We start from the raw sequence: 21260 nt of genomic DNA on the forward strand, positions 1-21260 counted from the left end.
AAACAGCTTCTACGTGGGATACGCTTCCTCTCCTTGTCTTTGCAAAATGATGACCATGCTATAAATAAGAGGGGGCAATCGCACGCACAATTGCCCCAAACCTGCACACTGCTAAACACCAACCCCACATGATCCCTGCCACCCACCATTTTGGTCAGCTGACTGTACATTTAATCCCCCCCTCCCCCCACAACTTGCTGCTGCAACTTTCCTGTATGAAGCCATACCTTCTTATCTCCCCCCAAGAGGCAAAAGTTCCCTCCTGCCCTCTTTCCACCAGGCACCCATTAGCAGGCTTGTGATTGGCAGTGTGTGTGCGGGGGGGGGGGGGTGAAGCACAGCACCCTCCAAAAGAAAATGTCGGCCGACAGCAGGCCCAACAAAAGCCAACAGCACGGCAGCGTCTGCTTTCACAATAAGAGTCCCTGCTGCCTTCTTCTGACGGCCGTCCTACATTCAATGCACGGTGATTAGCAGGGCTTCTCGAGGCTCAAGCACATGGAACCGGCTAAAAAACAGAAGCTCGCTGGAGATCTGATCTCCAGGAACTTCATCAAAATTAGTCTGATGATCAGAAATAAAAGAACAAAAGCCACCAACATGATGATTTTCCCTTACAAATAAAAAACAAAACATTAAAACCAAAAACCAAGAGTATCCAGCAGTATGTAGGGATTAGGGGGGATTTTAATTGGGACGGAGACCCCTCGGAAACACGTAGACGGCGCAGGATCAATAGCAAACCCAAGGGGAGAAACTGGGACCACCAACAAAGGGTCAGCCGAGACCAGACATCGGGTGTTTTATGAATACCTCAAGATATAACAAACAGATGTTTTTCCCCAAAATGATTTCTTAATTTGGGGCTCGAATTCATAGCAGCACAAATTCTGAAGTATTTTAATCATTCCCAACAAAATGAATCCTGCGACTCGAGCCATGGGTCATCAGGACTGGATAGAGAGGAGAAGATCCCTGGGATGGAATGTAAGGGTGTTACTGCTAGTTAATAATCTAATGGTTTAACCCATGGATTTCTGGCCTACAAAACAGTTTTACCGGATTTAAAAAAATATATATTTATCTATACATTTATCGGCACTCCCTTCAACTTGGTTAAGGGACATCCTTAGAGTATAATCCAAGGCTCACCAGGAAAGTTACTAGCAGGGTGCGAAGGGTTACTAGGTGTTTTTTTGACCCATCTGCCAGATTTTCCCATTACGATTGAGTGGAAATTCTAGTCCTGATAACATAGGAATCCATGTTACAGGGTCAAAAGGTTGCCCGGGGTCATAGGAAAGGTAAGGCCAGATTAGAGATTCCACTTCCATTGCCCTCCACATTTGTACCTGCGAGACTTGTAAAGACTCGTAATATACAAGCTTCTTCAAGGAACAAGTATTATGTTAATTCCACCCCAGCTACGCACTATTTGTTTTGACTTCTGCAAATAACAGGGTCTTGAAGTGAAATCAAACCAACAGCAAACACGAGGTCGGGTTACAAAGAATGTTGTGGCCCCTAGGAACATATCAGAAGATACAATGAGGTCCCCGTACCGGAACTCCGACTTCCCATTATCTCAGAATACTGAATAAGCCAGATTGTTCTCCAAGAGCCTAGACTTATTTTCTATTTCTCTGTATTATGAAGTGATAGCAAAGGAGAGTCAAACACCATATGGTGTTTTAGCAAAAATTATTTTAAAAGAATCTTCCAGGAAAGGTGTCTAGCAGAGGAATTGTACCAAGCTGGTCATTATCCCCGTCTGCCAAGGCATTGTGGGAGATGTAGTCCACCATCGCTGGAGAGCCAAAGTCCAGCCATCCCTGTTCTAAGGATACTGTCCACAGGCGGGTAAGAAGATAATGAAGCCGTCGCATGGAGACCACTTGTGGTAGAATTAAGACCGAGAAATCCACACGACGCAGGTTCAATGCCGCATCTACCTTGTGCTCCGAAATCCACTTCTGTTGCCCTCAAAACCCCGCAACCCCAAAGCCATCCCCTAAAAAAAAAAAATAATCTCCCCACAAAGGAAACAAAAATTATAGTGGGTGAAATAAAAGGTCTAAGGAAGGAGAAGGCTTCAGAGAGCCAGACAACAGGTTGGCTTCAGACCAACCTGATAAGAATGAATCATTGCAGCGAAGACATTACAGACGGCTCCCCTCCCATGGGTCTCGGATCATGCGCTGAAAAAAAGGATACAGAGACAGCACACTCCAGGTGCGGAATCGCAGGCCGTGGCCTACAGGGCCAATCCCTCAAGAACCCTTTCTGCTCTGTCATTAAAATGAAGCCTGGTCTTTTTTTTTCCCTTCAATCCCAAGGATTGCAATGAATTAGATCATCCTTTCCCATCCACCTCCCCCTACAGGCTTCTCGTGAGCATGCTCTGCGAACACACAGCTACTTCCTCACTGCATTGTTTATGAGCTTGGTGACCCTTTCAAGTTGTATCTGACAGCAACAATGTAACCGTCTGTTGCAAGCGTTAGGAGGAGGACTCAGTAGCCTTGGCCTTCACCTAGAACCTTTTAGAACGTTGGGCTTCTCCCATGGAAACATAAAGGATCCAACAAACACAATCTTCTGTTTTTTGGGTTTTTTTTATGAAACGCTCATCTTCTGGCAAAGGCCTACTGGGTTAATCGACACAAAAGGCAGAGGTAGATTTACACACAGAAGTAGGATAAGGGCGAACCTTTAACACCTACACAAGGAGATTGCGGACAGTCTCTAAACTGTCACACACTGGGTGATCACACCCAGAGAACGGGCATCAAACACGGGACATTCTACATATTTATTACTTATATAGGGCCATCATATACAATAGCCTCGTGGAAAGCTTTGCCAGGGAATACCAGGCCTAGATAACTGCCATTGTGGAAGCCGTGCAGAGGCTGCCTATGGGTAATGAGAATTACAGTACTTCAGCTGCCTGCCAGAGACCTACTGGCCAGCCCCGGTTATGTATCTTGGCTACAGACCCATCACGACGTACGTCCAAAGGTCTTCTTCCCTTTCAGCAACTCCAAGGCCCCTGTCTTCACTGTATTGCGTAAAAACTCTTCAGTTTACGTAAAGAAACAGGCCGTCGCTTTTTGGTTTTGTGTCGCAATTCTAATTGTTTCAAGAATTGTATTTGAATAATGCAAATGCCCCATCGTGGAAACAAAAGGGGATCTATTCGATTTACACGCATCCAACATGCGCAAACTAGACATCGTTCTCGGTTACACTGCCCCAAAGTAATGTCAGCAGAGGAGCCCAAGGGGGTTATTCCCCTCGTGGAAACGAAATAAAGACTTGTGTGCAGTCGGTTCTGAGAGTAAAAGAAACCGCTGGTCCACAAAACCCACACAGGCCTGAAAAGGCACAAGAAAGTCCCCCCCCACGCTGCTTGGATACGGCTGGGTTTTACTTAATACTTCCGCCTGGGTTCCATTATTTTTAGTTTGTACAGAGGGGACGGTGAAGCCGACGGACGCTCCCGTATCAGACCGAGTCCTGCGTGCCGGCGGGTGATAGCCGAGCTGGCCACAAAGCCTGAACGTTCAGGAGACGGTTGGTGACAAATTCAAACAAGGACAGCTGGACGGATCCAGAGACGGAGAAACAGCTTGTCTTCGTTTCCAGTTAGACCGCTTTTTAACCCTCTTTTGGCTGGATCTCTTTACTAATAACAGGAGAACGAAACATTCACATACACTATATACATATCCTATAAATCACGGCTGCTCTTACACGCTACGCAGGCTTCCATTATGGAATCACGGTATAGAAAGTACAACTTAAGCACTAAACGATCACCCGTTACAATTCTGACGTCCGCATTAAGACCCAACGCGAGCCGTTACTAATAGATACATTTCCGATAATTCCTCATGTACTTACTCGTGCAGCGCCCTTCCAAATAACCCACCGGTTCAGGGACATTTTCCTAAATGCCGGACTTCACGGCCGCTGTTGACCAAAGTGTAGGAAGCCGTATTATCAAGACAATAGTAAAAACAATGCATGCTGGGAACCTGGGATCTTTTAAGTCCAGGTTTGGACTAATTTATGCAGAAATGCAAGATTAGGGCAGGAAATGCTAGGGGCTTCAAAAAGAAATAAACTAGTTGGAGCTACGCGTAAGGACTCATCGAGTCCTGGTCAGGAGACGGCCAACGCTCACCAACGTTGGCAGCTGCTTCTTAAACCCAGATCTGTAGGGGCTGCTCATTGTTACCGTGAGAAAAGAAGCAAAAGAACGCGTTTCCACGAGAGCCACTTACACAAAACAGGCTTTAAAACAGAACTTTTGGCTGGAAAAGTTACGAGAGAACAGAACGGTGGAATATAAAAGCCGGTGAACCGGGGTGGGGGGGCAGACCCCGGTAATCTCTAGATTTGGGGGCAAACGGTGTCACCTGGATTATTGCAAACAGTCTTGGAGGAGAACTCAAAGCAAGAGGAGCGAGTGATCCAGATGCTGGGTGAGCCGGCGTGAGATGGAGCTCCCCCTGCTGATAGACCAAGCAACGAGGACACCATTTCACTACTCCGCAGCCATTTCATGCAATGTGCAGACTGCAGGGGCAACGGCCGATGGGGGGGAAACAGACAGGGGCTTTGGGGTTTATCACAGAAACCCACATGGACCTTGAAAGGCCTTAGAAGCCAACAGGGGGACCTAATGATATTAACACTCTTGCTTTTGATTAGAGTTTTATGCGATGGGCCGAGGGGGGGGGGGTAAGATCTGGCCTGGCCCTGGATACAGTATAAACAAATGGCAGTATGTAGGATTCCTAGAGGTATCTCTGATCAAGGGGGATAGAGACCCAAAAGCACAGAGCACATGCCTTCAGTAACAGAGCAGGCAGGACACAGCAGATAATAGGGGGATAACTACTAAACGCAGCTTAAGGAAAGCCAGAAGCACCGAGCAGCCATAGACCGGACTCCTGGCTAATTAATCTAGCATGAAACATGGAATATTTAGAACCGACAGCTCCAATGACAGCAGGAGTGGTTAACTACAATACTCATGATGCGTCCTTAAGGCTGGAAGAGCATCATAGGAATTGTAGTCTACGGCAGTTGAATTTCAATATTATCCAATAAAAAAAAAGTTCACTTTGTTGGCCAAAAACAGCAACAATAAAAACACGGTGGAGAATTACAAAGAAACTGGCAACTTGAGGCATTAACCCATTCCGACAAAGTGAAGGCCAGTCCGGGTGAGCTGATAAGGATCGGAAAAAGAAAAATACGTTGCAGACACATAGGACAGAAAATTGCTTAAAAAATATCCATAAAGTGCAAAAATATGCATATATTTGGGGCACCGTCCCTCGGCTGGTAGTAGGAGTAGGAGGTGGTATCCATGAAATGCCATGGAGATTGCTGGCAGAAGATGGTCTTATGCCCTACTTTTTCAAACATATACATAATTAAGGACCGAGCGCTACCGCAGCCCAAGAAAAGAGTGAGAAAATGCAATCTGGCTGGTAAAAAATGCAATTTAAAGGGACAGAGCGCATGGAATGGTACAAGCCCCAAACCTGTAATGCGTATCTCGTGTATTTCCCCCAAAACGAAGGGAGAGATATCCACACCCCAGCGTGCAACTCCGCTTACACAACAGATCCACCACAAGATACGCTATGCTTCTCCTCGCCCCGTTCCTGCTAGATTGTAAGCTCTTGCGAGCGGGGCTCTCTTTCCCCTCTGTTTTGGATTGTTTTACACTTATATTCCCCTTGAATATAACGTATCGTAAGACGTGCGGCGGGAATTGTTGGTACGATATTAATAACAGATAATACTGGACGCGATGATCAATACAGAGACTGGAGATGGTTATGATGTAGAGAACAATAAACATTATAGAAGAACCCATTTGCCAGGGAAGGGAAAATAATTCAAAGACAAAAGCGTAACCACGCTCGGGCAAAATCCAGATTGATTGTGGTTTTGCTTTGGCGGTTGAAGTCTATAAAATTTAAAAGAAATCCTTTGAGACGTAGATTATCTCAGAAAGATTTCAAAAACTCAACATCTACGAGCTGAGAACGCGTCCCACCTCCGGGAAGCCCGGGTGCAACTAACAGCCTGATCTGCGGATACAACGTAACAAAAGCAGAGACCCCGGAACCACAACATTCCGAGCTCGCGGAGCGCGGGAGCGAGGAGCCGCGGCGAACGAGAAGCAGTCTACATTCTAGAACAGTTTGGTGACAAAGGAAAGATTGCAAAGTAGCCTACAACCCAAGCTGAGAGGAACAATGCTGGCCAAAAGCGGCCTTCACTCGGCTCTGTGATGTGGCCCTCGGTTGGGTGACCCGAAATGATTGTGATTTCTTTGCCAGCCCCAGATAAATAGCCTTCCCGGAAAGCGTGAGCAGTATATACAGGCCTGTGGGAGTCAGCGAACGTGCTCTGCTCGCAATTCCTCTTCCTTGGTCCACAAAAGCTTCTGCAGAGTCACATGACCCGGCTCCCTCTATAGGTAACTTAAAGCAGGCATGCTCCGGAAACCGGCCGGGAACCACAAAAGAGACAGCCACTGGGGCCCAAAAAAAAACCAACCAAAAAAACTGCGTAGACCAAGGACAGCTCAAGTTTGTGTTTTTTTGTTAAAACCATCTACAGATCGTTATCTTGGGGTCGCTTCTCAGTCCATTTCCAGAAAGCTGATGCAAGGCATGGGTTAATGCAACCAAAACTGGGCAAACTGTCTTTTTTTAAAAAAAATTATTCTTATTATTTTTAGCAGTCGCTGTGAAATACAAGCATATTGCAGCACGGTTTCCACCCGACACGTGGGGGCGACATTCAACTTCAAAAAGGTGGGCTTTTCCTGAATGCCAGCCGGCCTACACTCTTACGACTTAAAAGCATCATTTATCTATCGCAAACAAAGCCGTCACTTCAATAACACATCTAAAGCCCTCGCCTGAAAATAGGGGGGGGGGGGGCAACAAAATAATAGCCCCATAATAAAAACCCATAAACCATCCATAGTGACCTTGCGGGTGACCTCTGAATAGAGATACTCATGTTAATATCTAAATTGTCTTATTTACAGCCACTGTATCCCATTGTAACAGCGCTACAGAGTCTGTTGGCGATATATAAATTTAACGTAACTAGTCAGAAATGTAATTAAAAAAAGTGTTACCGTAAATAAGGATTTTGTACTCCTTATCCGTATTCTTGACGGCGATTAGTAACTAGCTTTGGGGGATACACAGAAGCCAAATAACAAAACTCTTCCCAACTGTACCTGAAGCAGTCCCTACGCAGTAACAAAGGGTTAACAAAGGAGATATAACAATGCGAATATGACGTTTCTAATAATCCCATGCGCCATTAAGGGAGGATAATGTGTCTGTACATTTTCTGCGTGAATAAGGAGGCAGTTGGGAGACGGAGAACGAGAATATCTTAAATGGTTTCCCACCTCATTATCTATATGAAGCCGACCAAATTCAACATGCGGGGAGCGATCCGAAATAAAGCGGTACAAGTTGCTCCTAAACTTTCTAGAACTTTCGTGTCTCAAGACTTAATACTTTCTAGTCTAAGAAACACTGAATTCTGGTAATTTCCCTCTAAAAGCACAAAAGACAAGATCTACGGCCTCATTTTTTTTAAGGGGTTTGTATCTATTTAATTAATGTTGTTGGAGTCAAAGAAATGGACAAAGGATCCCGGAAGAGCTGCGACACAGCGTCAGAAATAGAATTATAAACCCAGTCGAGGCCAATTCTTACCCAACTGGTTACAAATGAACCCAGATATTCCAAAGATAAAATACACGCAACATAGTAACTAGAATCCAAGAATAGCAAAAAACATTCTTTAACAAGAAATACTCAATATATTTTTTATCAACCCGTTAACCGTGGCTATTAGGGAAACGAATTCTTGATCTTCACAAATGAAATCAAAGATTCAAGGAGGACCCCAAATCATTGGCATCTGGAAGCCCACCCGGGACATTGTAGATGGGACACACGTTGCCTATCCGAGAAAGCTGGTCAACCTGCAGAACTCAAGGGAGATTCCGGAGAAGAAAATAGAACTTTATGGATTGCGTTTCCAATTTATGAAGAATCGTACTAGTCCAAGCATTGAGGCCATCCAAACCAGGTGACGATGCCTTACAGGGGACATCAATTATGAAAACCCCCCCAAAGAGACCTCAACCTGGGTAATGGTTACCAGTAAGTGTCACAGACCGGTTCCCAGCACCGGCCCGACGGCAGCAGCTGGATTAACAGGTCACACACAATCCACAGCCAGGTTTAAGCATTTCGTAATGAGTTCAAGATCAACATGCAAAACACGCGAGACGCGTCCCAGTTGGCAAACACGCATGCAAACGGGGAGAGAGGCGGCACAGAGCCCTTACAGAAACCACGCCGGGGTCTCCTCCACTAGAAAAGCAACATGTCCACGTTGGCGGCGACTCCAGAACCCTCCAGTCCAGCCGTATTTCCTTGCCTGATCCAGACTTCAAGTCTGAGCCTCGTTCCAGACTCACGTTCCTAGCAGACGGTGGGTGCAGCCGGACTCGAGGCATGCTCAGTTCACGCAGCCATAGCCAAAAGCTTTCAGGAGGAGGAAGCGTCATAGCTATGACAGCAGCGAACATCACCGACTTACTTATCAGATCGTGCCCCTAATGCACGCAGCGGAGGATTCCTTCCCCAAACATTGAGGTCCATCTTCCAATTACAGTGAGAGGAAGCACCTTAATCAAATAATGGACTTCTCTGTAAAGACACTCGCCCTCTTATTCTACGTCAACACAATAAACAATGCAACACAACGGTCTCTGTCCTGGTTTAACACAAAGATGTCTCCTACCAATGGAAGCGAGTGCAGTGATACTGTATCTTTAACACCGCGATGCCTGAGAAACCCATTCTTTACATTATAATAGCGCCTCTGGGCCCCCTATAGTGCCGATGAACACGTCTGCAGCGGCTGCGTTTAAAGGTCTATGTTTGACTCAACCTATTTTATTTGTGAGGTTTGTGTTTGAAACACGGACCGCGCGGCAAAGCGTTACACACGGCGGCGGGGAGGCGTACGCAATTCCATATTTATACTAACTCCAGTTTATCCGTTTATGCTTAATGGGAACGTATGAACAAAAAAAATGAAAAAAAAAATGTTTTTGCCGGTTCAGGCAATAAGGCCACATCTGAGTTTCCTTGGCAACAGGATAATCTGTCAGCGAAATTGTGACATTCCTCACCTCTCTGTCACGGGTGCCATAGCATTTACTATTTCTCCCCCGTTTATCCAATAAGACAAATCCAACAAAGGTCTTTAAAATACAACGTCGCCTATACGTTACGGCAGAAATGGCAATAAAAGGCACACATCGTACACAATAGTTTGATCCATGCGATGTGCTGTGCAAGTTGCTACTAAGTATATATTTAAAACCAGTTTTCTTTAAAGGCCATTCACGCAAGCTTTTTCCTCCCCGGGAAGGTAAGCACTTATAGGGCAAAAGGAGGGGACAGCTGAGTAGATGATTTTAGGTCAAAGTATTGTTTGATCCGAAACCCTTTTCTTCAACCAAGGCTAAGAGAGATCCCACATCATCAGCACAGGTGAAGGGCTTTAATTGAACCAAAAGTGTTTAACCCTTTGGTTGCTACAGGGGTGTGAATGTACGAATGAACACGTTCTGGAAGAATAAGCCATACCAAGAGCTAGCCGGCTCATTGGTGACATTGGCGTCTCCTGTAAAAGCCATTGTCTGTATCTGGATTAAGTCCATTGAGTTCAGCCAAAAGAGATGTGATGATTGTTACAATGGTGACCGTATTGTAGACTTGGGGGGGGGTCAATACTATGAATCAGGGTGCCCTTGGGGCAATAACAAGTCTACCGCTTTCTTCAGTAACGGACGGACACACAAGGAACCCACGTTCTTACCACCTACTGAAACATAAGTCAGCCTTACAAGCAGCCACATGGGGTGTAAAGCCTGGGATTTCACCCAAAATAGAGTTAAATCAGAGGAGGTACAAACTGAGACCGGTCTGTGGCTGATCCACCCCAACCCAATGATTTACCCTTTTCAGCCTCAGATACAACAGCCCCCTGGTTTTACCCCCCATTAGAACAGCATGAAACCGTTGCTAGAACCCTAAAAACCTAAGTTGGGATGAAAGGAAATCAGTGGGGCCCAAGTCATGTTTAATGCCATTATTTGTAGACCTTGAAACACAAGAGAGAAGGTAAGTGGACAAGAAGTGGACGGATGGAAAGTGTGTTTATGTATTAACCTGATACGGCATTAAATGGCCACCTCGTTAATGCTTCAGATCACAAGTCCTACCTCAGCCATGGCCTACAATGGTGGCTCCAACGCTTCATCTAGCGGCAGGTGCTGGGAGCGTGCTCAGAAGCTCCTCCGGACGGCACCAAACCAGCTCACGGATGCTGTACTAATGCGTGAACTGGATCACGGGGACCGTCGTGTTTTTAGAAATAAAAAAAAAAAAACCCTTTACACGGCTTCTCTCTCTCTCTAATTTATTCTTCTAATATATTCTTTTGGTTTCAACAATCGATTGTGTTTTGGAATAGAACCTTTCATCATATATGTTCTAGGTGTCCTAGGGAAGGCTGCGAGATCAATGCTACGGTGTTCCAGCAGAGGTTAATACACCAACAGACCTCCGGCAGGTGGGTCCAACATTGGGCCAAATTGTTATGTTTTTTTTTTTGAAATTCTATATTCCTAAACTTTAATGGAATCTGTTAACGCTGGGGGTTGTACGGTGAAGCTCGTACGTGAACACACCCCAGCCGGCCGTCTAAAAAGTAGATGCCCACATGCGGCAGGGACTCCTTGATGAACGCTGTCCGGCAGCTTGTAATTCGTATACATTCTCATGATTACTACGCATTCTACGTTCTCCTGGCCCCTATGACAAAATGCACGTTACCTTTCCAACTACTCACGGGGGAGGGCATTCGTTCTCACCTGATTTACTCGGTTACTGTTCCCCATTAATTTATTCCACCCTGTGATGGAAGATGGTATGTCCTGAAAGCTTCAGATGGAGCAGTTGGAAGTAGGTGGAGAGGAGTGAATAATTATGCAAATTAGGTAAAAGGCGGAGTTAGGGAAAGGTAACATTGTATCCTTTAAATATCTACAAACGGTATTTTGTTTAAAAAAAAAAAAAATGGCCTTTCTGAAGGTATATGATTGAAGAAAACCTCAAGGGACACTTTAAATAAAAGGGAGTTTAAAGAGACAGCAGCCTGGGGTACACCTGAATGCAATTTCTGTGTTTCATTTGGGGCAGAATCAACCAAATCCTAAATGAGTAGTTAACAAAATAAACCCTTGAATACAAAGTAGGGAGCGGCCACGTTGAGACACTTAATATCAGGCCTGGCAGCTGCTGTCTGAGATCTCCATGGGGCAGGAGCGGCCACTTATCTCCCAACAATCATTAAAGGCGAGGGCATCAGCGGACAGGCCCGGGATGTCCCAGGCTATAGTCAAACATTTTCTACTACACAGAGCATGAAAAGCAAGCTGGACCACCTTCCTACGGCTGAGCGTGATGGAGCTTCAACTCCAACGAGTCAAAGGCTCTCAGTTGTCCCCTAGAGCATAAAGAAAACCCATCAGTGAAGGATATTAAAGGGACTGTTTTCATGTTAAATGTATTCTGGAGCCTAAGGACCCCAATGCATTTTACTGCATGCAAATCGGTGCAGGCGTTCTTCAGTTACTGGAATTAGAACACAAGACTTCTGCCTCATTTAACTCCGCCCCCGGATGCCCCTACTAAAGGCAGGAAGTGTACTCGAGTAAGCTTCCTGCACATGCTCAGTAGCCTTTAATTAATGGAAGCTGAGCTCCCTTTAAAATCAATATGAATATAGTAGCAGCTAATCACATGTGTGCTATCAGAACAGTAATGGAAGCGCAATTTTCTGACAGTAAAAGCATCTTCAGCTGCTTTAGCCCCCGCAGAACTGTGACGGGACAGGCAGGGACTGATGTGGCCCTTTAACTGCATGACATGGAAAACAAATGAGGAGAGCACTCGCGGAAAAACTGATAGCCCCCAGTGGTGTTTATTAACAAAAAAGGAGTTTATAGGATTGTTGAGCATTCAGCACTCTTATTTCAATATAGATTATGAAGGACTGACCTGCACGAAGGTCTGAGCTGGCCCTGTATAATGTATAGTTAAATCAGTGAGATGACTTCAGGCTTCTCAATGCATTATACAGGGCCGGCTCAGCTCTCCCCCGCCGGAGAAACTTGCCGCTATTGGCCTTTCATAACGCAAAGTGAGCTAAACTCCCAGTTTAGAGAGAAAACGCCAAATGACCCCCCTCTCACCGGCCTGAGACCACATTATATCAGAAGCCGCCTGCACCGCTGCTTTATTACCCCATAAATCACTAAGCGCATGATATAACCACTGACTGGAGAGAACGAGGAAAAAAAGTCTATTTTTTTAATTTGACAAATTAACCCCAAGGAGGAGGTTGGATACCGGAGTCAGGCCTATCCGGGATAGTAAAATACCTCAAACATGCCGTGACACTACAGCGATTCGGTGACGTTCCACCACGGAGGGTTAAAACGGTCTAGGGTATACCTGGCACCCTGCAGCTTCCGTGCCGTATACCAAATTATCGTTGGCCACAGCCGGTCAAAGGTAGTATGATCCATCGATACCTGATGAGCGCTATATAGCCCAAAGTGCCACTAACCAGTGCAAATCACAATGGTTCATTCTAATAAAGGAACCCAAATATAAATATAATGATCTCCAGAATCTCATTAAATCACATTTTTTTCTGCCAAACAAGAAAGCTTGGTCCGTTCGAGTTCTAGTGGACGCTGCGAGATAGAAGGCCATGCGTGGACGGTCCTCAGCCTGGTTTCACAAAAGCTTGTTAGCAATTTATACATGGATTTCAACCAACAAAGGGAAATATGATTGCTAGCTTCAGATCGAGATAAAAGAATGATACATTAAACAACCTCCGCAGTATTACTTTGATTACTTTTACCATTAATCCAATACATAGAAAATGACTGGAAATTATGGAAAACCGTAGAGACGTTTCATATTAGTTCTGTGAAAGTCTTAACGCACCGACGCTAACATCTCACCAGCAAAGGCCGGGAACCCCTAAAAAGTTACTTCTGATTTGTCCTATTCCCCGGCTTTCTACAAAAATCTTGCCTTAACTTCTTTTTGGCTATACGCAGGGCCTGCTTGCCTGTAGATTTAATATGAAAATGATTTCCATGCGCAAAGCACTGCTCCCTAAGTAACATTACTTAAAAGTGAGATACCATCTCATAAACTGGCATCAAAGGAGGCAAACAAATAAATGGGCCGCCCACCGTAACAACCCTACGAGGAAGGAGATGTAAAAATGTCAAATTCTGCCGGATTAAACCTAGTATCGGCTTTCATGGAGTCGCAAATAAACTTGCTATCTACGCTCTTAAGAAGGTGTGCGCGGTGATAAATGTTGGAGGGCTCAGAAGGACCAGACCACCCGAGTGAAGCCAATCTAACAAACCCCCATAATCTGCCCTAGCAGCTTTTCCCATCTGGACAGACACCTGGCAGGGGGGGGGGGTATCTGCTTTGTCAGAGGCGCATGTCCCCTGAGCTCACATTAATCTCGCTATTACCACAACACAACGCCACGACTTGCTGCAAATTCCCAGCGGGCGACGGAGGCTTAACCTGTGAATAAAACATCTAAACGTCCTTCTACCTCTATGTACAGAGAGATGCAGGACCACCGTGGAAACACGAAGGCGTAGCCCGGAACGATCTAAATACAATACAGATCTTGGACATGGGAGGAGGAGGGTTAAAATTCAGTCCAGAGAGCAAGGTTGAAATCTGATCCATACATATGAACACCTCCTAAAATACAGATAAAGATTCATGGCACGTCCTATTGTACAAGCAAACACTGTAAATAAACCGAAAGGCGAGAGGATATCCCCTGCTCTACGGATCTGCCCATCAAACAAAACCCCTGTGTGGTAGAGGGGTCTGTAAGGAACTTAAAAGACCCCAGAAAAGCAGGCAAATAGCATCAGCAAGTCTGTAACGAGCCGGGATACAATGTAACCAACACTCCTGGCCTACATTCTGCTCCTTCATACCGAGCTACAAAGCTAGGTTCTTCAGGAAAAGTGGTGACAAGCCTTATTTTAGAAGACTAGAAAGGCCACAATGGTCCCCGAGTATAGTCTTCAAGTGTCACCAAACACTAGACCACAGGTGGGCCATCTTCGGCCCTTAACAGCAATGAAATCTGTGCAGCCATACAATCTCTAAGGCTCCCTTTTTTATTTCTTAGAACCTCTTAAGTCTGAGATGTTCCACCGGCGGCTTGTAGACCAGATACTTCGGTCTAGTGATCCTTCAACCTGATGGTAAAATCAGCCTACATATTGTAGAATTGATATAACTGGCCCTTCCAATTGAGCTTTCAAACTATTTGGGGTAAAAACAGAGTATTTGAAGGGTCTAGGAAAGTTATAACTTTTATGCTAATTGAGATGCATCCACCAGAATACAACAAGTTTGAAGTGACTGAATCCGAATCAACCAAACGTAAATGGACCTTTTATCTAAAACTATCTGTGCCTCGTCATTACTGTCCAGGGAGGCCTTTAAATTATGGGACTCAGTGGGTTAATTCAGCTCTAAAATGAGCAATACTGATTCAGCTCTATTGTAAGCAATACAGCCATGTTAGAACTTCGGGGTACTTTGACAAAGTGGCGGGATAAGCGATATACGGTCATCCGCTGCGACGGAATTCTCAGGATTTATCCATGGAATCCTCACTTTGTCGTGTGTAAATATCAGCCGTTCCAGCAGCACCCCGGAATCTGATTTTATATACTTTTTAGGGTGGGCTTTTCTTTTTTTGTATAGATTTATCTGTGGTACACTGTAACACGAGGTTCTGTACGCAACATGTGAAGGAAATAGAGATTGGAAGCGATGCACCCTGAAAGTACTAATTAAAAATGGAATCTTTTCGGTAGAACATTCTGTATGATGCCTCCCATCTTACGTGGCGGTGCACACCATGCTCCTAAGCTCCAGCAGATGGCCGGTGGGACGTACCACCTTCAAACCGGTAGGCAGAATGCCAACGGAAGACCAAGTGTCCTACTCAACCCAAACCCAAATTGGATGCAGCCTTTGAACGTTAAGGATCAATCATGGTGAATACATTTTGTATCGAAGTGCGATAGTGTAACGACGGGCTGTGTGGTGATTCCACAACGTGTTTGAAATATCCCACAACCAAAAGAATTCTTTTATCGTTCTTTGTTCCAAAAGAACCCCCGTTTATATGATTACCACACGGCCGGTGTAACAAATGTAATGACATTTCAGAACCTGTAGAGATCTGGAATTTGGAGTATTGTGCGGTTCTTTGGTCTGCGGGTTTACAACAATGTCTAGGGCAAGGAGAAGCTTTCCGCTCCCTAAAAGTAGGACTACGCGTTATGTAGAACCCTAGTTGGATTTGTGGAACGGTTACAAATGTGACCAAGCGACCATAAACACAGCGAACAAAACATGGAATTTACTGAAATGTGAAAAGAACTCCAACGATATTCCACAAAGTTGCAGAACAGGAAATATCAACATAATTAACTCCCCATTTAAGCGGTGATTTCATGGACGGAAGCCCAGAGGAGATGGGACGGTGTAACTAAGCCCCTTGCACTCAAGTCTTACAGCACTACGTTCCCCATGATGCCTTGCGAGTCAGATGACCGGCTATGACTTATGGGTACACATAGTCCATCAAGGCTGGGGTGACAAAGGTTAATGGTCAGGTAGGTTTGGAGGAGGAAAAGTCATATGTGCCCGTCGAAAAGGAGAAGGTGAAGGATACGTAGAGGCAATGATGGGGGTTAGCGTTTGAGTAACAGCAACTGTATGGGACAGACATGGCGCAAGTAAAGCAGGGGTAGGGGCAATAAAGCAGATAGAGGCGTAATCTACAGAGCGGGGAGAAAGCGCAGACTTGTACAGGCAGGTAAAGCGGGGGTTAATCAGAGCCTTAAATGGATGGATGTTGTAATTATTGGGGATTCTGGATAGAATCAGGAAAGGGTAGTAGTTACAGAGGGTACATGAACAGGGGTAATAATATAGATCGGAGGGGTACAGAAGGTTAATGCAGCAGGGAGGGGAGGTTATAGCAGGGATAGGTATAATATAGTGGGTACAGCAGGTAGGGGAGGGTATAATATGGGGGTATAATATAGGAGGGTACAGCAGGTAGAGGAGGGTATAATATGGGGGGTACAGCAGGTAGGGGAGGGTATAATATGGGGGGTACAGCAGGTAGGGGAGGGTATAATATGGTGGGTACAGCAGGTAGGGGAGGGTATAATATAGGAGGGTACAGCAGGTAGGGGAGGGTATAATATGGGGGGTACAGCAGGTAGGGGAGGGTATAATATGGAGGGTACAGCAGGTAGGGGAGGGTATAATAAAGGGGGGTACAGCAGGTAGGGGAGGGTATAATAAAGGGGGGTACAGCAGGTAGGGGAGGGTATAATATGGGGGGTACAGCAGGTAGGGTATAATTTAGGGGTATTGCAGGGAGAGGAGGGTGTAGGGATAACTACATAGGTCTGGGTCGAGATAGATGGTGATGCAGCGGGGGGGGGGCATAATGTTGAGGTACACCGGAAGAGGAAGTTAGAGTGGGGGTACACAGGTAGATGTAGAGGGGCATGCACTGCGTGGCAGCAGGTGGGGTATTTGTTGCTTTCTGGGGCACACATGAGGCCGCACCATGGGCTGTGTGTCTGTGTTGTGTCTGCACCCCCGCCCCACGGCTCCTTATACCCCATTCACGGCCCGGGGCCTTTCTCACACCGCGCACAGGCCGCCCCTGTCTCCTCCCCCTCCCCGGCTCCTGGGGGCCCCGGGGACCAGCTCCGGCACCCCGTACCGTCCCCCCTCACCTCAGCATCCAGTGTGGCCATGGCTCCTGCCCCGAGCGTAGCCCCGCCCTCCTCCGCTGACGCCACAGACCACGCCTCCCCTTTTTTTATTTCAACAAACCCATTCTATGCCACTAAGAGAGCGAGGGAACCTAAGGACCTGGTGCATGCGCACTGGGGTACGCGCCTGCTTTCTTCCGTACAGCAACATGGCCGCTCAAGCCACGCATAGGTGGCCGCTATCATGGCGGCGGCCACTCACCCTGGATCTGCCGTACAGCCGCTGGAGCTGTTTTCCTATGGGTGCTGGGATGGCTTGTGTCCCCCATGCAGTTAAATGCGGCCCCTGCAAGCTGTAACTTGACACATTAACTTGTATGACATGTCAAAGCTCTCATTAAAGCTGCTCCACGGAGAGAAAAAGATGGCTGCTAGCAAGGGCCAAACTTCCTCCAGTGGCCCAGAGGGGAGCAACTAAACATATGTGCAAGAAATCTTAACTTGGCCTGTTTCCTAGGCATTCGTACCATCTTTTTTCTTGTATATGATGTTGCCACCCTGCCCATGTAAACCAAGGCTCCCGCGCTGTGCATGCGCAGCCACCCCTGCCAAGGCACCACAGCAGGCCCTAAGTTCATTTGCCACCGTGGGCAAAAGCTTTAAGAAAGAACGCAAATTACTCAATATGTCAGCGGCTCGTCTTCTTCATAACGAAATTAATGCGAGATGCAAAGGAGCGCGTTAAACTCGTACCCCGTGAAGCTTATATTTCCTCTTTGGTAATATTTCCACCAAAAAGACACAAAACTGACCCGTTTCCTGCTGGCTTCTCGCTAAAAAAATAAATAACATTTCCACCAAACTTCGCATTGAGCCGTAACCTTAACTGGCAATTAAATAAAAGCCAAGTGGTGGTTAATAATCTAAGAATTTCATTATCTTCCCTCCTGATTGTATTGAAATAGAGCCGTTTTATTTATCTAAGCAAATTTCTCCTGTACGGATGGGTGCATCTGGGGAAGGGACCTCTGAGGTCTTAAAAAAACTCTTATGTACTATAAACCTTTATAGCAAAAATATATATAAAAGATATCTCATCTGAGATCAAAATAAGATGAATTCTAGATCTAGAGATCTAGAAATACCCCCCATAATGAGCAGAGGATCATTATATATTCTATAAAGACATAGTTCCCGAATTTCTGCGTTCTTCTTTATATGAAGAGCTCAAGCTCTTTTTAAGACCCCAAAATTGTATTTTAGAGTTCTGCTGATCGTGTGCAGGAAGCATACTAAGGTACACTTCCTGTTTTGGTAGAGCCAGCTGGGGGCGGAGTTAAAGGAGCCAGAACTCTCGGTTTCTAACTCCAATAACTACAGAATGCCTGCACCAATTTACATGCAGTAAAATCCACCGGAGTCCGCGCTTTAATCTTATCTGAATATTATTGGGACATTAAGTACACCATCAGGCTATATGATGAAAGTAAGTCATGTAACCTTATGCCTCCACAAATAATACATAAAATGTTTCTCAATTATTTAGCATCACAGAATGTTTCCTGCTGCAGTCTGGGTTTAAGGCTGGTAGAAGCAGTCGATACGATCAATACCTGAGCAAATACTCTATACGTATTATATATATATTAACGTTTATTATTGGCCCTGATGGTAATATTGTCAATTTTGTGGCCTGGTGGCATTAAAGGTGAACAGAGAAGACCCAATGCTGTATCCTTAGTGTTCTAAGCGTCGTCTGAAGTCACATGATAGGACAAACCCATCTGTTCCCCGTTCTACGGTCAAGAGACAGCAGGGGAGAGCGATGAGATAAACTACAGGGGTCGGCTGATGGAAGCCGAAGCAACCTCATGTATCATAATCAATATTTCTTCTCTTATCCCAGCACATCAATAGTGGGAGGTCATCCGAGGACACGAAATGTACTTGTCCGGCGATTACCCAGAAGCCTAATTACCGAGTGATCTACGCTTCATTGTCCAAATTTACGACCAAAGGGGAAGAAAAAGACATTTGGCTTTTTTTCGTGTTAGCTGTGAGTGATAATACGAGGTCTGCACAATTCCAGTTGCCAAATTTCTCAGTCGATATAGTAGGTTCCTGCTCGGCGACCATCTGTACAAAAGGAACACAAGAGTAACTGTATCCGTGACAGAGTGCCCCGATATTCCATTTCAGAAAATGCTCGGATAAACTATGACTATTCCGGGAGACAGTTGGCTTTTTTATCATAAATCACCAGAAATAGGAAGAAAAATAAGAGGATATTAGGGGCACAAAGAACATGTGAGTTACATGCACACGCGTGTCCAGGTGATTCACCTTCAGCATACGTTAATATTTTACGTACCCATCTAGTGAGGATGTGCTTAAGGCATAAATCCCATTTTACAATGTAAAAAGTGTTGGATTTTGGGTTTTTGGGTTTTTTTTCCTTCCCATTAGTTAATATCAGTAATATGTAAGAGGGCATTATGGGGCATTTTGAGGCAGGGGTTATATGAACGGTAGGGTCATCACTAAGTGGGAGCAGAAACGTTTCCTCTACCCTATATTTCTCACCCTACCAACTCCAGCCTAATAATGGAGGGTTGTAGGAAGAATTAGGAGAAAGGGGACCCTCAGAGGGTCTCGTAGGAACCCCCATGCCCAGTTTAGGAACGTGGGTAAACAGAAGGGGTAAAACCGAAGAGATCACTACAGGTTAACTGCCTACAGCTGATGAACGACAACTCCCATGATCCATGCAGCTGGACGATCATTGGGTCCTTTGTTCATCTTGTAGACCATGCAGCACCAGCCTTTTAGCAGAAATAAAAGCAGAGACCGCCCCGACCCAGGTAACCGGTCGTGGTCATTGAGATGCGTAGAGGTGGACAAGAGCTGGGGAACTCACTAAATGGGGCTGTTAGACTGGGCCAGGGCAACAAGCGCAAGGGTTTGAGGTAGGAAGGAGGTTGTTGGGGCCTCTCATGACAGCTTGTAGGCCTCAGAGCCAGGAGGGAAGGAGATAGAGGCGTTAAAGGCAAACGGCTGCCACCTTATGGCCACAAAGCATAGCGAGAGTGTGCAACTTTCCAAAATAAAAGTCCCCCTGATCGGTTGCGTAGACAAAAGGCCAGGCAGACCATCTTTCTCCTCCTGTGAAGCCAGATTGTCCTGCCTTCAAGAGCTACCTCCTCCTCCATGATAAGGCAAGGCTGGTTAAACCCACAGAGCCTGGGTGCGGGGTCCGGAATACGCATAGGAAGGAGGGCAAAGGGGTCATTTCATGGCTGGTCCGTCACCTGCTGGCATTAGTACGAGAACCCAAACACATTTCAGCTGAAGGCCCGGGGCCAATTTGTCAGCACAGCGGTCTCCTGTTTGCCAGGGAGCTGTCTCTTTACATTAACGTCAACAGCGATCTGTTCGAGGGGACTCGTGGAAGAGGTGGTTGTAGGAGAGCAACGCAAATGGCTGTTTTTTCTTGTAAATCCAATACTTTAGGAGAGTTTGGTTATGTTAAGGATTCAGGGTAATGAGGCAGGGCACCTGCCAAGCTGCTTTGTTTTAAAGATACAAATGTATCTTATCTCATAGATCAATTGATACTTTAAATTCAGGGAGACCTCCAAAGATCTGTCCGTTCACCCGAAGAATCTACCCAGTCCCGCCGAGTTTGTAGTTTATATGGAAGTGTCCAATATTATGGCCTTTAATCATGTAGCTAAACACAAAAGCATGGCCAAGGCTGGGGTTGACAAAATCAAAAAGAACAGCCTTCGGATTTGGGCCAGTTTGGACCCTTAGTGATCCCATTTTGGGTGTCAAAAGCCCTCCTAGAGGGGAGGAAGTGACCTGTCATTAAACAGTATAATCTACACATTTATGTCCTTTTCATGGAGTTTCGCTGGTAATAGAATTATCTGTAGGTAACCTTGTAATGGGGCCAGCTGATCCAAAGAGCAGTCCATTGGTTGCTATGGTGACTGCCCCAGAATGGCTGTTTCTAAGCGCTGTGGATACTTTCCAGGTTGTACAGATTCAGGGAACGTATTATATGGGCTGTGAGGTTAATAGCACATAGTATCCAATTCTCTGTCAACCTAATTACCGCCAGAACAGAAATGCCCTTTAACCCCTTCCGTTACCGAGAATTACAGCGGATTGGGAACTCACTCCCATTTTGCGGCCGTCGGAGAGGCTAAATTGCTTAGTCTTAATTACCCGG

Source organism: Sceloporus occidentalis, unplaced genomic scaffold (assembly GCF_023333645.1).
Source record: "Sceloporus occidentalis isolate IW3139 unplaced genomic scaffold, rSceOcc1.0.p SCAF_214, whole genome shotgun sequence".
Taxonomy (NCBI): Eukaryota; Metazoa; Chordata; class Lepidosauria; order Squamata; family Phrynosomatidae; genus Sceloporus; species Sceloporus occidentalis.